At 38.1% G+C, this 24,151-nt stretch overlaps 1 protein-coding gene across 5 annotated transcripts in view; it reads right to left on the bottom strand.

The window, feature by feature from the left end:
* Nucleotides 1-24,151, bottom strand: part of LOC310895204 (uncharacterized protein) — a 127,560-nt gene that overhangs the window by 58,454 nt on the left and 44,955 nt on the right. For 2 of the 5 annotated variants that reach the window (XR_014580532.1, XR_014580533.1), the window contains exon 1: nucleotides 11,068-21,943. The exons of the other annotated variants lie outside the window; for them this stretch is intronic. The gene's annotated coding sequence lies outside the window, so the exon portion shown is untranslated. Of the gene's footprint in view, nucleotides 1-11,067; nucleotides 21,944-24,151 lie in introns of those variants that run through there. 5 annotated transcript variants of the gene reach the window in all.

Genomic DNA, 24,151 nt, shown 5'->3' with positions numbered 1-24,151 from the left:
AGTGAATGCTTCCAGAATGCCCTACATCAGTTTGATGTTCCAGCTGACGGTACAGAAACTCCAGCAGACACTTTTTGCTCCTCACCAAGCAGAGAGTATAAACAGAGCATTCTTCCTGGCCTCTGGTATAAGAAAAGTTGGCAATGGTTGATGAAAAATTTCCTAGCAACTCAGCAGGATCTAATCTTTCCTTTCACAATTCCACAAGGCTCTGAAGAGCCCTTCAAAATTTGCTACAGTTTCAGAGATAAGTGCCGAGGGAGCAAAATGCTGCAGTTCTGCGTAGCAGAAGGACAGGCTTAGAACAGCACTGAAGTGAAACGGTGTGGACATACTGCATCATTAGCACTCACACACACATTTTCCTGATCAGTCAAGTCCACCGAGTACAGAAATCAAGTGGATCATTAATTCTTCACAGTAGAATTAGAGGTCACCTGCATTTTAAAGTGCCATTTTAGTGAGAGATGTCTAACAACAGAAGAGCAAAGTAAACAGCATATTAGTGGGTGCATTAGATCCACCAATTTAGTCATCCACTAAAGCATTCTCCCATCCTTTTGTGCTATATGTAGGCAAGAGTTGCATGCATAAACACTGAGATAGGGAGATATTGTAGATAAACTATAACTTACAGGCACTGCATTTACAGAGTAATATCATACAATAAATACAGCCTAATGCATATTAGCACTGGCAACAGAAATTTGCAACTGTGAAAAATGTTCTAAGTCTACAAATTTATGGCATTTCTATACTGTAGAATAGACTATGCTACCCTCTACCATTTCATATGTTCACATTTTTTCTCTTAAGATAGTCTTCTCTTATACAATTCTCCTACTACAGCAAGTTGTGTAAATAAGGGTTCTGATGTCCCAGCTGGTTCACAAAAGAGACACATGATACCAAAGGGAATTGCCTTCTACATCTCAACAGGGTGTTAACTTGAGTAAGAGAGAAGGAAGGAAGGAAGGAAGGAAGGAAGGAAGGAAGGAAGGAAGGAAGGAAGGAAGGAAGGAAGGAAGGAAGGAAGGAAGGAAGGAAAGAATGAAGGAGGGAAGGAGAAAGAAAGAAAGAAAGAAAGAAAGAAAGAAAGAAAGAAGAAAGAAAGAAAGAAAGAAAGAAAGAAAGAAAGAAAGAAAGAAAGAAAGAGAAAGAAAGAAAGAAAGAAAGAAAGAAAGAAAGAAAGAAAGAAAGAAAGAAAGAAAGAAAGAAAGAAAGAAAGAAAGAAAGAAAGAAGAAGGAAAGAAAGAAGAAAGAAAGAGAAAAAAGAAAGAAAGAGAAAGGAAAGGAAAGGAAAGGAAAGGAAAGAAAGGAAAGGAAAGGAAAGGAAAGGAAAGGAAAGGAAAGGAAAGGAAAGGAAAGGAAAGGAAAGGAAAGGAAAGGAAAGGAAAGGAAAGGAAAGGAAAGGAAAGGAAAGGAAAGGAAAGGAAAGGAAAGGAAAGGAAAGGAAAGGAAAGGAAAGGAAAGGAAAGGAAAGGAAAGGAAAGGAAAGGAAAGGAAAGGAAAGGAAAGGAAAGGAAAGGAAAGGAAAGGAAAGGAAAGGAAAGGAAAGGAAAGGAAAGGAAAAGAAAAGAAAAGAAAAGAAAAGAAAAGAAAAGAAAAGAAAAGAAAAGAAAAGAAAAGAAAAGAAAAGAAAAGAAAAGAAAAGAAAAGAAAAGAAAAGAAAAGAAAAGAAAAGAAAAGAAAAGAAAAGAAAAGAAAAGAAAAGAAAAGAAAAGAAAAGAAAAGAAAAGAAAAGAAAAGAAAAGAAAAGAAAAGAAAAGAAATAAAGGAGAATAAGAAAGAAAGAGGATAAGTAAAAAAGAATAAGTAAAAAAGAATAAGTAAAAAAAAAAGAAGGAAGGAAGGAAAATACTGTGCCTGTATGTTAAACTCAGTGTTGAACAATGGAAATATACCCTTCTTTCTGCCCATGTCACACAAGGAGCTTTTCTTTTCATGCCAGTCTTCTAATTATACTGCACAGTAGAATTTCATGATTTGAGCATCCATTGAGCATTTCCAAGAGTTAATCTCTTCCAATTTTACCCATGTTGAGTATTCCCACTGAGTACTGTTCACAAAGCTGAAAAAATACTGGACTTGTTCTAAAAAAACACTACTTCCAGGGATGGCTACTGAGATTACTACTAACTGAAAGTTTTCCAGCAAAGCTTCTCATGTTAAAAGTAAAAAGTCATGGCAAAACAACATTTGCAATTGCAAAAAGCACATGCAGCACTGGACTTCTTAGTATCAGGTGATCTGATCTTGGTTGAGAAGCTGACATGCAGAATTCCCATAATCTATACAGAACATGCAGAATGAATTTATGGAAAGAGAATACAGGGAAAGTTAAGATGCATGGTAGAAATAAATGCAGTTATTACGATAGAAGATGGCATATATAACTCGTGAAACATCAACAGTGCAGTTGTCACAGCCTACATTTTGATTAGATATAGTCAAAGACTTAAGATAAACATCTGTTCTTACTTGTAGCACTTCAAGGACTATCCAAAAATGGCAGATTGCTGCTACAAAAAGCAGAGTAAACACTCATCCATTTTTAAACTTGAGGTACTTAAGCCAGTCTCATGATCTTTTACTGGTATAAATGTTCACAAGAACAAAGTTCTTGAGTTTCAAAGTGTTGAGCCCAGTGTAACCTCAGGAGCTGAATCTTAAACTCACACACAAGAATTATTACTGAAATACTTCCATGCGTAGGAAATTGGAAAATGGAAACAATGGTGTGGATTTAATCAATCTGTACTCAGATATGAAAAAATTCCCTGGAGGACTGTTTGCACTCCAGCCACACAAAGAGATCGACACTAATATTCATCAAATACTCTGGAATAATGGGAACAAGCAGTGAAATCACAGTCTATTCACTGACAGCCATCAAGCAGAAAGAAAGGCTAAATTTCCTGTCATTGTTGGTGAGTGACAAGAAAACACACTTGGATAGCAGGAAAAAGTGTCCCATGATGCAATTGATCATGAACATTCAAGACAAAAAGACATAGTTAAGGATTAGAGAAGAAAAAGAAGCTGTCAGAGCCGCAACTTCAGCACCACTGCTTGCATCATGTTGGTATGACATTTATAGTAATGACCAAAAGTAAGTATAACATGACCTTTATTCATCAGCCAAGAGTAGAATAATAAATACTGTTAAGGACAGCAGAGTTATAACTCAATTATGTCCAGATCAAAAGTAAGATACTCATAATATGAAAGGTCATTTATTTCAAAGGAAGAGGTCTGAATATCTTTATTTCTATTGTTTTCCATACTTAACAAATATTTTGAAAATGAAACATTGCCATTTTAATATAAAAGTGTGACATTTCTATTGGATAAAGCAGGAAGGCAATTCAGCTAGAAATAATTTTATTTTATGCAGCAGGCCTTTATATTATTTGTCTATGGTTGATTGTATTATCAATGCAGGAATTATAAAGCACTGTGTAACTGCAAAGGTGTATTATTAATCCTCATCCAGTCTTAAGGCATGTGTTGTCTTTATTTTTATAACCTCTTTCTCTATGACTTTCTTCTGAGGGTACTTTAAGAGCCTACATATTCCAATGGCTCTGCAACCACTGGAAATTTGTATCACTGAAAAAATCAAACACTTTACAGTCCTATGATTTCATTAGAGTTGCAACAGTGTAAAACTGGAAGGAAAAAATGGTGAATGAGCTTCTGCATTTTACTTAGGAGAATTTTAAATAGCTACTCTAATTCCCTGCTGGTAACTCTAAGGTAGAGTTCAGAGGATGTGTGAGACAAGCAGACAGTCAAATTATGCTAAAGGCCCTCTGTTGTTGCATTAATATTCTTGTAATTATGGATACATTCCTTCCAAACTCCCATACATATGCCGTGTACAGGCCTGAATCTTCATTCCATTTCTTCAGAAATGTATGCAGTTTCCCTCAACAGCATGACTGGAGTGCCAAACACAACTTTTTCACTGCTCATGGTTTATGATTTATTCTTTCACCCCCAGCATTACCTCCAAAGGATGCCTTAGGTTAATAAGCGAACCATGTAACTATACTAAAGGTTTCTAAAAGAAATAGCAGGAGACAACTGTCACCATGGTATCAAAGTGTACCTTCTTTTTCTTGAAAAGAAGCATTAATAAGATTATACAGAAGAGGTGGGAGGGGTAGAGTTTCCAACAGTAAAAATGCATTGTTTAACACCTTGAACTGAAATGAAGGAAATTTTTTTTGAGAACTCAAAACTTAAAGAAACTTCTAAAAGCCTATTTCCACTTGCATTCACATTTTGTCCACAGTATCTTAAACACACCTACTGAAAAGAAAACAATTGAACAGTTAGTATAAGCTATTCAGCTGTGACCTGCAGTAAAAAGTAAGGAGCTTGACTTGTGCAGTTATATATTTCACCTGTCCTCAGTTTCCAGGCTTTCTTTTGGGACTTAAATGAGTTTATCCTGCTGTGTGTTAGCCATAAAAAGGTATACTTTGCTTTTAAGGAGGATACTCATTTGGTCAGGTAGTCTAAGTCCTGCCTTCAATCTCTTGTTGAACAAAGGGCTCTGAACAACTTAGCCTAATGTGGAACACTTGATAACTTTCTCAGAAGAAATACCAAAAACATGAGGGATAAATCCAGTATTGCATTTTTTATTAACAGATACTACTAAAAGCAAGCCTCTTACAGTAAAGATTCCCTAGTTGTAAGACATTTAAAGCTTGAAAGTGCATTTAGATTTATACACTCCAATTTTTCTGTCTTTAGCCTATAGAGAATATCATCCTACATGAGAGAAGTGAATATAAAAGTATATGAATATGAAAGTATTTATTTTGTTTTTACTGGTGTTGTGTATTACTGTGGTATGTCAGGCAGAAATCCTGTATAGACAGTAAGGTAGGGACTCCTGCCGCATTAGGTCCTTAAATAAAGTGGAAAAAATACAAAAATAGACAGAAGTGGATAATTCTGTAATATTATCTATTCAGCATATTCAGTCTTGCAGAACGTACAGATCAGCTGTAGATGGACTGCAAGTTTCCATGATCCCATTTTTTCCTTACTCTATGAATTCATGAACTGAGAGCATTCTGGTATCTGATTCTTGGAACTGATTTTGCTCTGTGACTTCTCACATGACTTTTTCATGTGGTTTGATAAAAAAAGCACAGACTTTATAATTAGTTAGGGAAAAGCAAGGCTTTTATATGTTAACACGGTGAAGTAACTAGAAAAATGGAGAGAGGAGCATATCTCAGAATAAGGGAACAGAAAGAGCTCTCTCTTAAAAGTATTTGTAATGTTCGTAGTGGAAAATTGACTTCATCACCTTTGAAATTGCTACTGAAGAAGTAAATATTTGTGGGGAGAACTGATTTCAAAAAAGGAAAAAAAATCAGACCTTCAAAATTTCTGATTTTAATTTTCATTTATGACTACAACAGATTTATCAGAAAAGGTAAAAAGGAATACTAGACCAGTTCTGAATAACCAGAGATGACACTCTCAAGTCAGTCAAAGCTCATTTTTCATGCTTCACCTCTGGTCACTAACATGTGATAGGTACCAATTTATCTCAATCCCATCCCTTAGGACAAGGTGAGGTTGATATTTGAGATACCTATCTATGGAGGGAGCTTAAATGAGTATGTCAGACTAGATGCCTAGCTTTTCAACTACTAAAAGTGGAGAAAATACAATTCACATTAAGAACGTTTTAGCTGTTCTGTTAGTGAAAATTATCTCCCATTCAGCCATTCAGAGAATGTTTTCAGAGCTAAAAGGTAATTCTTATGCTTAAAAGAGAAAAGTAATGTAGCTCTGATGATCTGTTAAAGGCAATTTAAAGATGCAATGCATGGAATGATCATAGTCTTCTAGGTCTTTCCGTCCTCATTCATATATTTTTAACCAAACTAGTTTACTAATATTTGAGATGGATATACAACAGCACAAATCAAGCTAAGTGTTCTTACATAGCTATGTCTCACCTTGACAACTCATTGTTCTAAAACTATTCATACCTTTAATTTTTGCATCAGATCTATATATGGCACAAGACTGTATGATGTAACCTTTTACGTTTGCCTTCTTCCAGAGTATTTTCTTCTGCGTCAGTACTCTGGAAGAGCTGCTGGTGTTTTGAAGATCTTTGTATATACAATTTCCACAAGCGGTTGATTTTAATCATGATTCTGTTGTTCTAATAATAAATTAATCTTTAGTGCAAAAGGGACAATTTTGAAAGTTCTTACCAGTATCATTGGTGTAATATTTAGCATTTGAAGTGCCAGACCATCAATGCAGCTTAATAGCTGTCTTCACAGGCTTTTTATTTTAATGGTTCTTTACATCATGGAAAGATGGTAAAGCTTCCACATTTGCCAAGTAATTTTTCAAGTGAACTACGTGTCATTTCAAAGCAAAGTACTGGATCACCTACAGAGGAGCCACTTGCTTTTAGTGCAATGAATTGCGGTGTTTTCCTTTGAACCTACAGCAAATGAGGTCTGTGGTATCGAACTCCTATTGGACTTTCCACTTCAGCAGGCAACAGAGCTGTCATGACTTCAAGATTTGACATTAGTCCCCAGTCAGTGGAAATACAGTCCTTCAAAGAAGCAAAGGCCTCCCTCTAACTATCCTCAGATTACAAACTACCTCCCTTCCCAGATCACCCAGACAACTGCATGGAAGAGTAATGGAACCAGCTGGTATACTAAAAGTATTATCAAACAACCTGTTAAATGACTCTACAACAGGACTATCCAAATGACAGAGACACAGTGAGCAAGTACCTGAAATACATTCTGTTTAAAAAATATTCATGAGGAAAAAATGTCTACAATCCAAACAGTAATACAGATAAAACTTATTGCCACTAACTGGAAAAAAGCACAGATTCAGTAAATTTTGCTTAAATCTTAGCAAGGTCCTGGGGACTTGATATCTCCAGTGTTTTCAGTATTCCTCTGATTACTTGTGAAGCAGGTGCACAGTACTTCCTCTAAATTCCCAACTACACAGTGCTGGCACTAGCTCCCTGGGCTTTACAAAAAGCATGCAGTGGATCCTGTGTGGGGACATGGAACTGAGCAGCCTTATTCTAAAAGAACAACAATTTGGGGGTCCCGGGAGAAAGGGTCTTCAGGGAAGGTCTTCATGATTAGCTGCCAAATGTCTGGTTTGCAAGATGACAGACTTCCACTGTCTCCTGAATTCTGACCTTCACTTTAGGTAGCGCATCTCTCTCTAAACATCCTGTTTTTATCTCATGTGGAATTATGTCAATCTCTGTGCATCTCCTGTGGCTAAAGCATGTGCTCTTGTAAACTCATCCTTGATAATCAGCACCGGTCAAGGTTTCTAGGCGTGTATATCGGATTCTGTTTTATAAGATTACCCCTGCAACACTTAATGTGTTTTCCTTTTTTGCAGATACAAAATCATCTTGTCTTCTAGGTATTTATTGTGAATCCAAGGCAACTACATCAATTTTCTAAGATAGCCAAGAACCTCTCATCAATTTAAGTGTCTGCCAATTATATGACGTTATTCACACAAACTAGAAAGCTTAACTCTCCATCAAAGAGCCTAAAAGAAAACAAACAAACAAAAAAAACCCACACCACTACCACCACCAAGAACAAAGTTTTGTGAGCTAGATCCAGTTTGTAAGAATAATTCTAATCTAACAGTCTGCTGCCTGCTTTCTATTTATCTTTGGCCCTTCAGACACAGTTTGGGAGTGAGATAAAGGTTAGATGTTATGGGTGTGTCAGCTGCTAACCTCTTCTTTCAAATGGTGACAGTTCTTCTGAGACTGAAGTGACTGGAGCATACTTGCCACATAAGCTTTTTCATGTCACATGATTTGCGTGACCAGTGAGAAAAGCACAAATGAATGTTGGGAAAATGATTAGGGACTACTTGTATGACCAGTCAAGGAACGGTTAAGGATCAGACCCACAGGGACATCTCCGTTTTGGGAACATCACAGACACACTTGCAGATAAATGACAGAGCAGGCTTTGAGGATGCAATCCTCATAAGATGGAATAAAGTGTTTTCCAGCAGCATAGCTGAACATTACTCATCCAGTGTTACACACTGGGCTTCATCATGGCTAGTTAAAGACAGCGATGAAGGAGAATAGCAGCTCTATGGCCTTTTCTGTTCTACAAGCCTTCAGAATGAATCAATTGCTCAGTTGTTTATCAGTTCTTATGAGACTGCAAGATGCTTTATATACACCTTTTAGAATCATTTTATCCTTATCTACAATCCTGATCATCTGATTTAGCCATTTTTTTCATAATGGTCCCTTCTGAGATGAATTTAATGTCATTATAAAATCACTGAAAAGAATTGTTTGCTTGTTTTTCCTTTTTAAAACCTTAAACACTATTCTTGCATTTTTTTTCTAGTTCCCTGTTAGAAGATGAATATTCAATCAATACATTTTTGGCCAGACCATTTTGCACTGTTTTTCACCTCTTCTTTCTTTTAAAAATGATCTTAATCTGTTCACAAGTACCATTAAAATGAATTTTCCTAGTAGTGACGATAAATTTTATCTACATAATTATTTGTATTGGCAAGACATTCTTTCCTCATGAATACTTTCAATGCAATGCATTCCAGATGCATGTTCCACTTCCTTCTACCACCTTAATGTTATGCATTCCTCTACCTTTTGCATTTTTATTCGCCTCAGTATTTTTTCTGCTTCTTCTGTTGATGAAGATTCAGTTCTGGGATCCATTGTCCTGAGAGCCAAACCAAGCTGTCCCATCCCACAACACACCCAGAATGAATTCATCATCTGCTACAGGGAATAAATGTTTTCAAAACATCCTTCTCTACATGCAGCACTTCTTACAAGATTCATTAGGTTACTGTCAGACATTCTAGCACCAGTAGTATTGGCATAGTTTCTTTTCCCTTACTATTTAACCGCCGCGTAAATTGTTTTTCTAGCTTATTTGAGGTGTTCTTTAGTTGCTGAGCTTCCTTCTCCACAAATCTTTGCTTGTACTGTCTTTGTGATGTCTTCACTGCTTTGATCATGCCCTTGCTTTGACAGCAGACTTGGCCTGTTTATGCTTTTCTTGTAACATCTTATTTTGTTGCTTGTCCAGCTTGTCTTTGTTTGTTTATGACTTCCAATAACTTCCTCTGAAGTATTTGGTATCACTTTCTCAAATACATACAATCTATGTATTCCCATTTTCTTCCCATACAAGCTGTAGTGAGATTTCTTCATCATCCCAAAGTAATGGCCTGAAATTCACTCTCATCTTTACCTTGCCTGTCTCTTTTGCCAAGCTATCTTTGCAATTACAAAGGATTAGAGAGACAGCAATACCGAATCATCTTCCTTGGCTATATCTTACTCTTTCCCATAACATAACATATAACATAACATGTAACATAACATAACATAACATAGAACATAACATAACATAAAACATACCATATAACATAACATAACATAACATATAACATAACATAACATAACATAACATAACATAACATAACATAACATAACAAATATAACAGTTTCTGCTCACAACCACACTCTGTACTTCTATAGACAATAGCGTCCTGCCATGACTGTCTATATTGATGACTAAAAAGAATGTGTTTAATGTGGGTTTTGGTCTGACCATTTAGTGTACATCATATGACTTCATACATCTATATGTATGTGAGGGAGCCAAATAGACATTACAAATGATTTTCATGACTTAGCTCTTCATCAACTTTTTATTTTTGACTTCTACTTTCATTTTCATACCACTAATCATCAGATTCTGGAATCTTGTCTAGAGTGTGGTTTCATGGATTCTTCTGTGTTGTCAGTGTTGTCTACTGCTATAGCAAAGCTATTGACGTGCTTTGCTTTCCCACTTGTACATCTGAATTGGGAAAGTATAATTTCTTACTATCACCTCTTCTATGTGCTGTTCCGAGAACTCCTGAATTCTCTAAATTCCTTTACATATTGATATGATATTATAATATAAAGTAATGTGAAACAACTGGATGCAAACATTTACAACTATTTTAAGCCAAACATTTTGACCCTCTTGAATGACTTTTTGTTCTAAATTTCATTTTGCAAACACTGTTCTGTTTCCACTCTGATTCACACCAGACCAAATCAGGAAATGTTAAAATCTCCCAAGAGAAAAGAAACACAGAGCTTTGACCAGGTCTAGTAAATCATTAACACAGACCAAAGTATGTCCTCACATTTCAAAAATTTATATGCAAGATATACCTTAATGAGATAGTGAAGCTGGGATAGTGGTGTTAACTCGCTGTGATTCTAAGGTCTATGGTCAGTAAATCATTGACATAGACCAAAGTATGTCCTCACACTTCAAAAATTTATATGCAAGATATACTTTGATGAGATAGTGAAGCTGGGATAGCGGTGCTGACTCACTGTGATTCTAAGGTCTATGGTCAAGAAACTGTTGATGCAGTTGAAAACTGTTGAAACTGTTGATGCAACTTTCTGCAATTCCAGTCTGGTCACGGCAGGCCCAGTACTGCCAGATTTACTACACAAAAAGTCCCACGGATTCACAAGGGCATACACTCAAGTGAGCACCTGAGGGAGAATGAAGACATAAAGAATCTTCACCTTTAGAGGAGCAACCATGAGATCTCTCTAAGAAGATAATTCTACTACTTATTATAATTTTCCCTTTCTTTTTTTTAAAAGAGACAAGGAGGATATATTGCTACATCCAATGAAGTGCCAACTGAACCTCACAAATGAGGTTTGCAGCAGAAGCACTGCTTTACTGTGTTGAGAGATATTTGCCTGTGTCTAGACTAAGCAGTAGAAATGTGTCAGAGCATGTGTTGTAGCCCTGATCTCCTTGTTTTCCACAGTGGAGACTTGGCTGGAGTATAGTACAGCTCCATTCTGGTCTGTTACAGTCACATTCCCTTCCCATTGCCATTGGGAAATCAATGGCTGGAAGGTCTGGTGTCTGAATAGACATGTAATACTCTAGAGTGAGGCTGGGGTGCAGCCAGTGTACGTACCTGGATTTGAGATTTATGATGTGCTCCAGCTCAGACTTTTCTGAAAAAGGGAAATGACTAGAGCATTTTTGTCATCCTGAAGACGTGGAAAGACTCCTACATTGGTTCCGTATGTGTCTCTCAGCAGTCCCTTGAGGGCAGTGGCAACTCTGAGCTGTTTGTGCAAGGTGCCATCAACCAAGTGGGGCTCTTTGGAAAATATGATATTGAGCAGTCTGGAGGAAGAATGAGAGACAGCAAGGAGTATTTGAAGAGTTTTCACTTACTTAAAAAGCAGAGAGAAGGGAGTTATATATGAACCTGCAGAAGTTTGTATTCAGTCTAAGGATTTGATTCTCCTATCACCTCTGTGAAAGTGTAAAGAAACCCCTAAGAAGCCAACAGTGTATAAACAGAGTAAGATGAAAAACAGAGCAGGAGGTATTCTCTAGTTCATGGGTCCTGATAATCAAATCCACAGTATTACAGCTTGGCAACTCCATTCAATTCAGTAGATCAGCACGAATGAAACAGCAGAGAACCAGACCTAGTAAGCAGTGACACTAAAAACCTTCAGGACCAAAACGTGTTCTCACTGACAACAGCGAAAATCAAGCAGAATTGCATGGATTTCAGAGCAGAACTTGGCCATAAGTCACAGACACAAGAACCAAAAAATAGTGAGACATTCTTGCATGCCAGATGCCATTCCCCATGTGAAGAAATAGCACGTTCTGGAGCTGTTCTTGCTGAAAAAGGACAAAGTAGCTCTAGGTACTGAGATACAGCAACAGTTTCTCTTGATCTCACACGTTCAACAGTATTAATATCACAGAATCACAGAACTGAAGGGGTTGGAAGGGACCTCCAGAGATCATCAGGTCCAACCCCCCTGCCAAAGCAGGTTCCCTAGAGCAGGTTGCCCAGGTAGGCGTCCAGACGGGTCTAGAATATCTCCAGAGAAGGAGACTCCACAATCTCCCTGGGCAGCCTGTTCCAGTGCTCCGTCACCCTCACCATGAAGTTCTTTCACATGTTGGTACGGAACTTCCTGTGACCCATTTTGTGGCCATAATCCCTTGTCCTGTCCCCACAAACCACTGAAAAGAGGTTGTCCATATCTCTCTGTATCCCGCACTTAAGGTATTTATACACATCGATGAGATCCCCTCTCAGTCTTCTTTTCTCAAGGCTGAACAGACCCAGGTCTCTCAGCCTTTCTTCATAGGGGAGATGCTCCAGGCCCCGTAGCATCTTTGTGGCCCTTTGCTGGACTCTTTCCAGGAGATCCCTGTCTTTTTTATACCGGGGAGCCCAGAACTGGACACAGTACTCCAGGTGAGGCCTGACCAGGGCAGAGTAGAGGGGGAGGATCACCTCCCTTGACCTGCTGGCCATGCTCCTTTTAATGCACGCCAGGATCCCATTGGCCTTCTTGGCCACCAGGGCACACTGCTGGCTCATGGCCAACCTGTCGTCCACCAGCACTCCCAGGTCCTTCTGCTCAGAGCTCTTCTCCAGCAGGTCATCCCCCAGCCTGTACTGATACGTCCGGTTGTTCCTTCCCAGGTGCAGGACTCTACACTTGATCTTATTAAACCTCATTTGGTTTCTTCCTGCCCATCTCTCCAGCCTGTCCAGGTCTTGCTGAATGGCAGCACAGCCTTCTGGCGTGTCGGCCACTCCTCCCAGCTTTGTGTCATCGGCGTACTTGCTGAGGGTGGATACTATTCCCTCATCACGGACATTGATGAAGATGTTGAACAAGACCCAACCCAGCACCGACCCCTGGGGGACACCGCTAGTCACAGGTCTCCAGCCGGACTCTGTGCCACTGATCACCACCTTCTGAGCTCGGCCAGTCAGCCAGTTCTCAACCCACCTTACTGTCCACTCGTCTATCCCACACTTTCTCAGCTTTGCTAGCAGGATGTCGTGGGAGACAGTATCAAAAGCCTTGCTGCTTTATGAATATGAAGAGGAAATGAAGTTGCTTTCTTCCAGAAATGGTCAAAATGTTTTAATTTAAATCCAGACAAAACAGATGAAAAGTCTATTTTTTTTTCAAAAATCACTGAAACTTTTCAAGAATTAACATATTTCATGTCGTTTCCATCACACATTTACATGCTACAGTTTTTGTATGCAGGGCCAAAGATGCTGGAGGAAAATCACTTTAAATAAACTTGCCACAGAATCAAAGACAAAGTGCTTGAGCCAGAGCTATGAGGACTCTACTGCTGCTGGTTTTGCTGCTAGACAATTGGTGGGCAGAAATACTGCCTAAAAAAATGCTCCCACTGTGACTGAAAGGAAGTTCAAGGAGTAAACCAGCCTGTCCCCAAAATGCTATTGCTGCTGGAGAGTTTCTGAACAAGTAGTTTTGCCCTAAAGAATGCTCTGTTTTTCAGGTCAGTAATAACAGGTCACTGCTATGCACATCTTATCTTCAAGACAGGCCTGAAAGAATTTCTTTGGAAAAGGACGGGCCTGGCAATCCAAACCATTCAGTATTATTTACTTAGATTGGAAAATAATACCATTTAGGAACTTATTCATGGTTTCTGATGCCTCTGTATTGCCTGTTCCTGTAAGTGTGTGCTGAAACTAGAAGACACACCAACAGAGAGATGTGGCAACCAACATTCCAAAACACAGGCTTGGTCTACTCGTCACGTGCAGGAGAAACAAGCCTACAAAGGGCACCTTCACAGCAGAGCTTGCCCGACGAAATAATATCATGCATAGCATCATGCCTGGGATGACCACAGCGGTAGGCGAACTGAGAGTGGTGCAAGACCAGCACACCCGGGTATCAGAGATACTTGCTCACTGAGAATAGGATGGAAAGCAAGAAGCAGTGCTGGGAGAGGAAGCATAGGGCTTTGTTGGCACTGTCCTTAAAGAAGAATTCCTGTAACTGGCATTTCTGAAGAGAAAGTCCTGGGTTGTTCTTTTTTTCTTTCTTTCTTTCTTTCTTTCTTTCTTTCTTTCTTTCTTTCTTTCTTTCTTTCTTTCTTTCTTTCTTTCTTTCTTTCTTTCTTTCTTATTCTTTTCAACTGTATCTGTGATTTGAAGCAAGACAGTTCATTATTTATTAACTTTATTGTACCACCTGCACTTCTGTTTCAGTACATGTTGAGAAAGGATCTTCCATAAAATATTTTACAACTGCCACTTGAAGTATCCCTCAGTGCACTTTTCTCCAGTGATAAACAACAATTTGTCTTCAGATTCAGGGTAGAGGTATTATATAATATAGCTACACAAAGGAAAAAATAGCTTCCATCCCTTTTTCAGGCATCCCTCTTGTGATGTCTGTACAAACCACAGATTGAAAGCAGGCTCTGAATTCAGGCTGTTCTAAGTACCACATGTAGGTGAAATTATTACAACTTAATCAATTTATCATGACAGCTAAGGGACTGGAAAAAAATACTATTTTTCTCTTGCCTTGCTGTCTGAAAATATATATAACAAGTGAATCAGAGAGCACTGGGGGATGTTTTGATTTATTCAGAAGCATTGCCCAGTGTAGTCTCAGCTAATATACTCAGAATGGAGACTCCCATTATTAAAATGATACATTTGTGCAAGCAAAGTGAATTCTGAAAAAAAAAAAAAAAAGCCTCATAGTTTTCACAAAATCAACTTAATCTCACAAGTATGTAAAATTTTGAAAGACTGATCCTCTGAGATTATGTTACACTATAAATAATCATCCTGAACTTTCCCTGCCTTCCATGACCTTGGCAAGGAATACAATGACAGTGAGAATTCTCCCATGACAGTTTTATGTTTTAGCATCCATAAGGCAGATTGTTGTAGTTAATCACGTGAGAAGCAATGGATCACACAAGCTGCAAATCTAAACTATTTGGGAAAAGTCAGAACAAGGGATATAGTTTATTTCTGTATTGGCCAACAATTTAAACAACTTAACTTGTGGCAGGAAAGGGTGAGCCAAAAGGTAGATTTTTTTTTCCCCTAATTGTTGTATTTTTTTCCTCTAAATTAGTCGATACTTCTGCTATTCTCACAACAAAATCCATGACCCTTGCACCTAAGGGTAACTGCTACTTCAAGGCAAGGCAGTACTCTTGACATCTGTGAGAGGACTCAGCTGGATCTAGATTCAAGCATTCACTTCTTTTCAAGTATTAATATGTTTAGCTTACAATAAGAGTTTATGAAGTAATTATTAACCAAAAGCTAATTCTAAGTTTGACTGGTTTACCTCACAGATCTAGTTTCTATAGCAGGAAAAACTAATATTCCTACTGGGATATGACATGAAATGAATAAATTCAGAAAAGATACATCATTCTTCTTAATGGATCAGTATGAGCAATTGACTTTACCTTTCATTTATATTTCCAACTTCTAAAAATCAAGTAACAGGACATTTTAGCAACAAGTGACTTATTATTTAGTATCAAAGCCCATCTTTACTTCCCAGGTATTTGCAAAGTTAATCTTTAACAACACTATGACATATATATTGCCTATATTCTTAGGGAAATTTTGTTACTAGTTTTGTGGGAGAAGACGGCTAAGCAGAAAATACTCACTTGGAAGCTGGAAACTTGGACTTGATGCTTGGTTAAAATAGCTATTTTGACATCTCATCTGCTCTGCTAGGCTCTTGAATTAGGGTTATGCACATAATCTATTAACATTTATATAAAGCACTGGCGAAAAGTTGGAATCTTTAAGCATATTTCTGGTGTGTGGAGCATTAGGACCTTGCTGTATACATTAATTCTACACTGATATAAAGTCCCATTCCACCTTATTGAAATTAACTGGAATTACACAGCTGTAAATTCTTACAGATTTTTTGTCTGTGAGTGTATTATATCTAATTGTCCCACCTTATCCTAATTATCTTTAATGTGTCTGTTTGGAGCAGTAGTTAAGAGACATTAGAGGTGGATTCCAAAGCCCTTAAGTAAGAATTTACAGGGATATTTGTATGGCTTAAGGACCAATTACAGTTTTTGTTCAAGCATTTACACTGCATTACTACTAATGTTGTGCTTAAATTCTACCCAGCACTTTTTAAAAATCCCAGTAAGAAAAGCAGTTTTATTCGACTAAGCCACTTCCTCATTGCATCTGCAGAGGCACCCTGGCAGTGATGGGCCTACACATTGGAGTAATCCATCACAAAGCCAGGAAGGGAAGGAAACTTGGTAGACAGACTTGTGCATCAAAGCCAGGAGGAGGGAGATGGTGTACATGGGTACAGCCCAGCGTTTTGGCCATGGTGGGGAGGGTGCCCAGGAGGCCTGAGGAAAGGGGCGCCACTAGTGCCTGCAGCCTAGCTACTCAAGGCTCTGGAGACCTGGCTCGTGGACCAGCTGGGCCATGCCTGACAACAAGCAGAAGGCAAATATCCTTCCTCCCTGTGGGGATGTGCTCCTCCTACCGCAGGTCTCAGCCCTGTGTCTGGCCCTGCAGCAGGGCTGAGAGAGTATTTGGTCTCCTTGGTTTTCCACCCTTCTGGTCCACAGCATGTGAAACGCGTCCTCCCTCTTGTGCAATGCTGTTGGTTGAGGTCATTCAGCAAAGCAGTGGGCAATTGCCTAACTTGTGTATTTCACTGTTCTTTCTCATGTTCACCAAGTAGCTACTTGCCTAGCACTTGGGAGAGAAATGCACAGGCTGCAGGAGGGAAGGGTTTCCAGCAGGTACAAATACTGAGGCCACAGGCATGGCAAAAGGGAAAAGCAATGCATATATTTCTTCTCTTTCTCTGAGAAAAACTAATGGGAAGAATATGAAGCCTGGCTGGTTAGCTAGCTGACCAGTATGGTGGAGGTGCTAGAAAAATGTGTTTGCTGAATGCTGTGGAAAGATAAAAACCTCTTACCCCAAAAAGCATTACATTTCAGTGGTAAGAGACCTTACTCACATTTTACTTCTAATGCGTTAAAAGATTTCTTTATTAAAGGAAAATAATATGAGATGAAAAGTCCAGTTCATCCAAAAAAATTGCTGCAAGTGACAAATCAACAGCAGCCACAGCCCAGAACAAATACTAAAGCCAAAGGAACAGAGGTAGCAGAAACAAACTGACCAGGAAGGGAGACAACAATCCAGTAGACTTATGGAAAGCAGTAGAGAAAGAAGACTGAAAGGTGCCTGGGGGCAAGGATTTTATGGATGTTGAAAACGGGTTTAATTTCATATTACAGTGCTGTAGCTGACAAATAAATAAAAGAAGCAGTTCACACACCAACTAGAAATGTACAGACTTACTATGAAAAAGAGACTATCTGTAGCACAAGCTTAAGGCATCAACATTTTCTACTGCAAACTGCACACACTCAGCAGTTTTGTTTGAAGCTATGTGGTGAGATTAGTGACCTGCTTGACTGTAGCAGAATCACGGAGGCAGCTGTGGCTGTGGTAACATGGATAAGCTGTGCCTTCAACCTGTAGGAATGTGACCAGTTGTGGGTGAGGGGATATCGACACAGAAAAGAGAGACTTTACAGAAAAACCTAAAACAAGAGATACAAAATGACCTAACCCAGCCAACCTACTGTGTTCCCAAAAGGAAACAATAACCTACCAGAAGGCATTAAAAGTTCATAAAATTTATCATAAAATACTGTAGAATAGCAAAACGTAGCAAAATAGAGCTATTGAAAGTAAAAAGAAATACAAGAGCGACACTGCTTCTGAAGACTGATAGCCCCGCAAAGCTCTCAGGTCTCCAAGGAGACCTAGGGTCACATTATGCAAAGATAATGCCCAAATCAATTGCTAGTTTAATAGGGCTCTGCCACGGAAAGGAGTGCCTGGCAGCAGCCACTATCAGCTACTTATGGAAGATTCAAAAAGAAGAAGATAAGCATGTATAGAGAGATCTTTCCCTTATGACAATCCCCTGCCTTCTGACTGTCAGCCATTTAGGAGCTTTCTGCAACAAAGGCTGCATTCAGAGCACTGTGTGAAACACGTTTGCTGCCCCATGAGTTTGATCCTTTTTGAATCCAGTGCCACATTTACACTGGCTGTGCTCTTTGGAGTGAGATGATTTCATCAGTTTACCTTTGCATATGAGGCTGATGTGCAATGTAATCACAAGCAATTAGAAAGCATCAGAAGCTGGCTTCAGTGATAGCTCAATATACTGAAACTACTGGACAATGATGTGAGGCTGTCATAGCATTTGTCTATGGTTAGTGATGAGGACAGCCAGCAATTCTATCTTCTCATTACAGCTGCATAAAAATTCATAATCAAAATTAAATTTCTTTTTTTCTCAAGAAGTCTTTTTTCCACACACAACAAATGAAATTAAACCCCTGTCTAGGAAAATCATTACATGTATTGGATGGTTTAACTAAGACATACTTTCCAGAATATCACATGTATGATACATGGTTCTGCATAACCAATGACAGACTCCATCCATGTATCATGATATATTCTTATTTGTAATGGAAAGCTCCTTTCAATTCAATGAACTACTGATAACGATGAGATGCCATAGAGCAGAAAATTACTTTAGAATCTTTTTCAGGGAACAACTGATAGGAAAGATTGCCTCCTGCTAACAAAGACTGCAATGTATTTCTAAGTTGAGATCTTGTTTAAAGGAAACCAAACTCTAATGATAGTTAATCAAAGGAGTATACCTACAGACAAGACTACTCTTAAGGACAGGTTTAGAAGGGTATTTAGCTGTTTAATACTGCAAATAGGCATCTAGCATATTCTGCAGAAAACCTTAGGTGCCTAAAGGGTTTTAGATACCCAGGAGGACAAATACCTCTGTAAGTCTGGTCCAGAAGGATTGTTCACATCACTCAGCCAGCAAACAAAAACCTTCTATAGCAAATATCTATAGGTTAACTGCTCAGGCGTAAAAAACACCTCACCACAATACTAAATGTGTCACCAAGAGGAAGCAAAACTTCAGGTGACCACAGTTAACCCAGGAAGAAGTCTTACTCCTTTATACATGCTCACAACTGCAGTATATACTGGATGTCTAACTTTGAAATTATGGCTGTTCTTAACCAGATTTTATTTTACTTTTGGCTTCTACAGCAGTCCCCTTAGCTATTGCTTTGAGAAGGGCTTTCTGGATGGTACCATCTGTCTGTCACCAGTTACTGCTCAGTCATATGCAGTTGTGAGAATGTCCTAGAATAGCAGAATATTCTATTCCCTTTAGTCTCTAAGCTCTTGCTCCAAAATAACATAATATCTGATAATCTTCTCCTGCTTTCTATGGTAGTTTAACAGTCATTTTGGAGAAGTGTTCAATTTAAACAAACAAACGGTGCTTGTAATTCTTTACCTGTAAATTTTGTCCTTTTGCCCATTTCTTATCCCATCACCTACTACAAACAGTGTGATACATTTTATGTTACTATGTTTTGAGTTTTAGATCTTATGAATGGTACAGTCTCAAAATGTACTGAGTAATAGAATACATAAATCGCCTTAATATGCCAACAGTCTGTTTCTAGCATTACCCATGGATGAACATCAGTTGTTCATAAATTCTGAGCAGTTCTTTCTCCTTAGAGACCAAACGTGTATCATAACACAAAGATAACAAATTTATGAAGACTGTGTGGTTTTACCTGTATATTGCTTTTTGTCTCAGTGAACCCCAGTTAATACACACTTACTAGCACTATAATCTGTGAAAATCCTACAGACAGATTTATTAACTAGGTTTCTATGCAATTCCATTAAATTCAATGGCACGGCTACACTTGCACTTCAGACGCATTGCACAATTTTGTATTTGTTTAAAACTACTCTTGCCCATAGATTTGATCTCAACTGAATCATATTTTTTTACTATAGGAGTATGCAAAAATACACAGGAGAGTTTAGCAGAGTGAATGACTTCATGCTTTCCAACAGATGTAGGCCTGGACCAGTATTTCAATATGCCAGTATTTTACTGAAACTTGGACCTGGATCTACAATTGGTAGCTCAGGCTGATCGATAAAGGAGAGCTTTTCCCTACATAAATGTTGCACTTACTGAACCACAATCAATGGTTTAATTTAGTAACAGTGGTGCAAATTCCTTTGTGCACATGCCTGAAAACCTCAAACCCTGCAAGGAACTGACTTAATTTTAATGAATTTAAGACAGATTAAAATCTAATCAAGAATGTACACATGGGATTTGCAAGAATTTAACTAAATTTTAAAACATATGTTTGGATAAACAGATGCAACTTTGTGTGCATGTGGGGCAAGCATTACAAAATTATACTGAAGTCATTCTTTAGGTCTTTGAGCCTAATTTCAAGAGCTGCTTTTATCTTTAAGTTCACTGTAATTCTGATGAAATCCTTTTTACTGCATGCTGATCAGCTGTTCACATCAGACAGAATAGGAAGGAGCACGACTAAGATTTATAACAATTTAGAATACATCAGCCATTATGCTTTCAGTTTCTCGTAAGTTTTAATAATTAATGTCCTGTGAATAGCAGATGGCCCCAATTCTTTTTAAATTATTGTAGTTAAAAATATGTATTTTTTTAGTCCCCCAATATGGCACCAAATGTTACTGCTTCTGGCTCCAGTGCTTCCTTCTTTCTGACTTACACTCTCTGATTTATTTCTATTCCTCTGTTTCAGCTGAGAGACAAGTTGAAAGTAATTGTCACTCCAGACAGAAGTGCAGATACGTAATTTCTGTTTCAGTTTTAAGCATGCAGACAAAGGACTAATGAGTTAATTTTGAATCCATATATATCCCCCAGTTCGGAAGTTGTGCTGATTCAAATTTCATTGAGGGAAGTCTTCCTAAAAGGAAGACTTACCAGTATATCACTTCTTGTCAGTATACCAGTTCCTCTAGTTTTAAAGTCTATGTAAACATTCTTGTCCTGAAATCAAAGTACCACCCAGGAACAAGAATTTAAGGGTCATCAGTTACAGCCACATACAATTGTTGGTAACCTTTCAGTACACATCTATTTCTAAAGTTCCAATTCCAATCACAAAGTTAAATACAATACATGACAAATAATTCCCAACACCTTATGACAAATGTAGAACTTGGGGTAATCCATAGCTACAAAGTACAGCAGGAAAAAAATCAACGCTATCATCACTGCACTATGACCCTGCAATAGCAAAGTAGTTCTTAAATGAAACTCCTGAAATATCTTAGGAGATAGAGAATGGCCCACACAGAAGAGGGTGCCAAGAGACCTAAAGCAAATGGTCATTGCGAGTATGTCCCAAGTGAAAGGTTTTTCTTTCACCCAAAATCTGACCACTGGTTTATCTTTGACCACATGAGGAGAACACACAAATTTCTGACCTCTACAGGCAACCAGCGGAAGTCACAAAATATGGGATTTTCACTGTCTATGAACAGTGCAGACAAATAATGATTCAGCCTCTCTCAAACCTTTTGGAGATACCAATACCTTGAATATGCAATAAAGATTAATTTCCCATCCCCAGAAATTCTCTCATTCTCTCATACAGTCCCATATCTATGTCTATAAAGTTCAAATTTTAAGACATCTTTGGCTTCTTGCCCTCACTGCTCTTGTTTAGAATATCATTCTACTCCAAGCCCTAGAAATCCATTAGAGTTATTTTTTTCTCATTTTTCATCCAACATGCTTCACAATTGCCTTATAACCCTTTGATTTTGTTATTTTTTTTTTTTTTTTTCTCCCTTTTTAGGATCTACTTAAATCTCTTTTAATTCTCTTTGGTTATTCACAGCTTCACATGCATTTCACAGCTGCTTCAGAATGGCTAGTAACAATCATCCTCCAACAACAATACACTGAGATCTTTCTCTTCTGCTCAGCTCCATGATAGGTGATGGATTTTAGCAGTTTGTGCTGGAATGTCATATTCCTTTAAGAAAGAAGGGACTGATTCATGCTCACCTTGTGGAGAACAGGAGAATGCTCTTCCCCTGGAGCAACTGTCTGGAGGAGAGAAACTTCCCTGACAGCAGGGTGAGGCCAAATGAGGAAGAGGCAAAAAAAACCAAACAACTGCAAAGCAGCAGAGGGACTGAGAGACTGCTCTACAAGAAGCAGGAAGCAGAGCCAAGACAAGACCTCTACAATGAGTGAAAAAGAAGCTCACTGTGGTCCAAGAGAGGACCAGACAGAGTTTTCAGAAAGCCACTTAGTGGATTGAAATCATGACTAGAAGGAAGGATCCAGTCAACAAAGAGACTGTGGGCAGGAGGAAAGTTGTCATAAATTCATTTTTATTTCTCTTGCATCTCACCCAGCTGCTGAGCAGTCTTTCTTTAAAACAAACTGTTTTAGTTTACATGCAAGTAAAATCTAGCCTTTTGAGACTAAAAGCCTTTTTTATCGACTCTGGAGAGATCACTACAAGAACGAGACCTAGGCAGACCCACTGCAATGTTCTGACTGATTTAATATCCCATAAGTGCATGACTTCGTGCTACTGGACCCTGTACCATTTCTTTCATTTGTCCTTAAGCTGAAAATGATTAAACAGGGTAGGATAAGCCTCAAGCCTGTTCTGTGAGGAAGTGCCAACAAAACGCCTTCTTCATCTTGAGAACTTCTCTTTTAATACATTGTAGTCTCACGCTAGTCAGCGCCTTATCGACCTAATCAGTTCTTGTGGTAATCCTCATCATTTCCACTTCAGTAATAATTTGCCTTCACACTGCAACAAGTGATGCTCTCACATGTGTGAAAATTCAGTCTATTGCATTGTCCCTGTCTAAAAGGTCAATTATCTTATCCAAAAAGATTTTAGTCTGACACTATCTATGTTTGATAAAACCAGGATTATCCCATTTTGCATTTGCTTTCAGGGCTTTAATTATTCTTTCCTTCTAATATTTTCCAAGACTTTATACAGTGTTGCATTCAAACTAAAAGATGTCTCAGAATTATCTGGGTGATTTCTCTTTTCCTTCTTTTTTTTTTTAGCGTAGAAATAAAGTGAGATAGAGAGTATATTGGCATGAGTACATTTATTCTGTTGATAAGGTCTGAATTTGTATTCAGTTGAAAAGAGCCATCTTTTATCAAATTTCTGGCTTCTTTCATAGGTATTATATACTGTGATCAAGGTTTCCAAGGTTGCCAAATCTTCAGCTTTGCAAGAGCTGCCTGCCTACGTGCAAGGTTCATAACAAATATAAGATTTTACAAAGAACCTTATTTCAGTAGAGCCTCATTTTTCAACTTGTCATCAAAAATATTAATCAGGCCTTGCCATAGATTTCTTTTACATAAAATTCTTTTCCATCATCTGTAATCTTTAAGTTTATCTTAGACAAGCTTAAGTGGCTGAATTTTTATTCTGTTTGGATTCTTGTATTGTGACCATAACCTTGCAGTCTGAGCTGTTGATTAGTCATTTAAAGTTTTGGGTCAGCATGGGTTAATGTCACTGTTGTATTATATAAGTGCATTTATGGGGAGGTATTTCACCAGAACATGTGTATTTAAGATTCTTTCCTTGTATAAATTATTTTAATTTCAATAATATTCACCAAGATTGATGAGTAATTTAAGATGTATTGTCATCATTTTTTAACACTTTTTCAAACCATTTTTCAATATACTTAAGCTCAGAGAGAATTAATGGTAAATGCTGAAAAACAGAGACCTGTTACCTTCTTATTTCAATGAATATTTGGTGTTGTATTTATCAGGCTATTCAAAATGTCTATCATATTGTGAGGCGATCCATCTACAAGCAAGATGGCTTCATAGATTTTAAGCACAGAAGGGAATACTGTAACACACAATATTGCACTAATGATTCCCTGTACCACAAAAGGCTGCAAGTCTTTATAATTAGTTCCTACTTCAAATCCAAGAGCAATCTTGCTTTGAAAATTTCCAGTGATACATCTCTTACAATTCTTGCTTAGCTGTTCCAGTGCTGATTTTTCTTATCCCAAGACATTTTCATTTTATTCCTAGCTGTGACTTTCAGCATCAGATCATCTTATATTTTGCTTATTAGGTATAAGAGCAGCCTTCTACTCTATGTCCTTCACAGATAGCAATCAGATCACCCCTGTATCTCTACATCAGTGGGCTCTTTGCGTCTTTCACTGTTAAGTCATGCTTCTCTTTCTT

Source organism: Anser anser (genome assembly GCF_964211835.1).
Source record: "Anser anser genome assembly, chromosome: 2".
Taxonomy (NCBI): Eukaryota; Metazoa; Chordata; class Aves; order Anseriformes; family Anatidae; genus Anser; species Anser anser.
The sequence above is the reverse complement of the archived record's forward strand: the minus strand, read 5'-3'. Positions and strand labels throughout refer to the sequence as shown.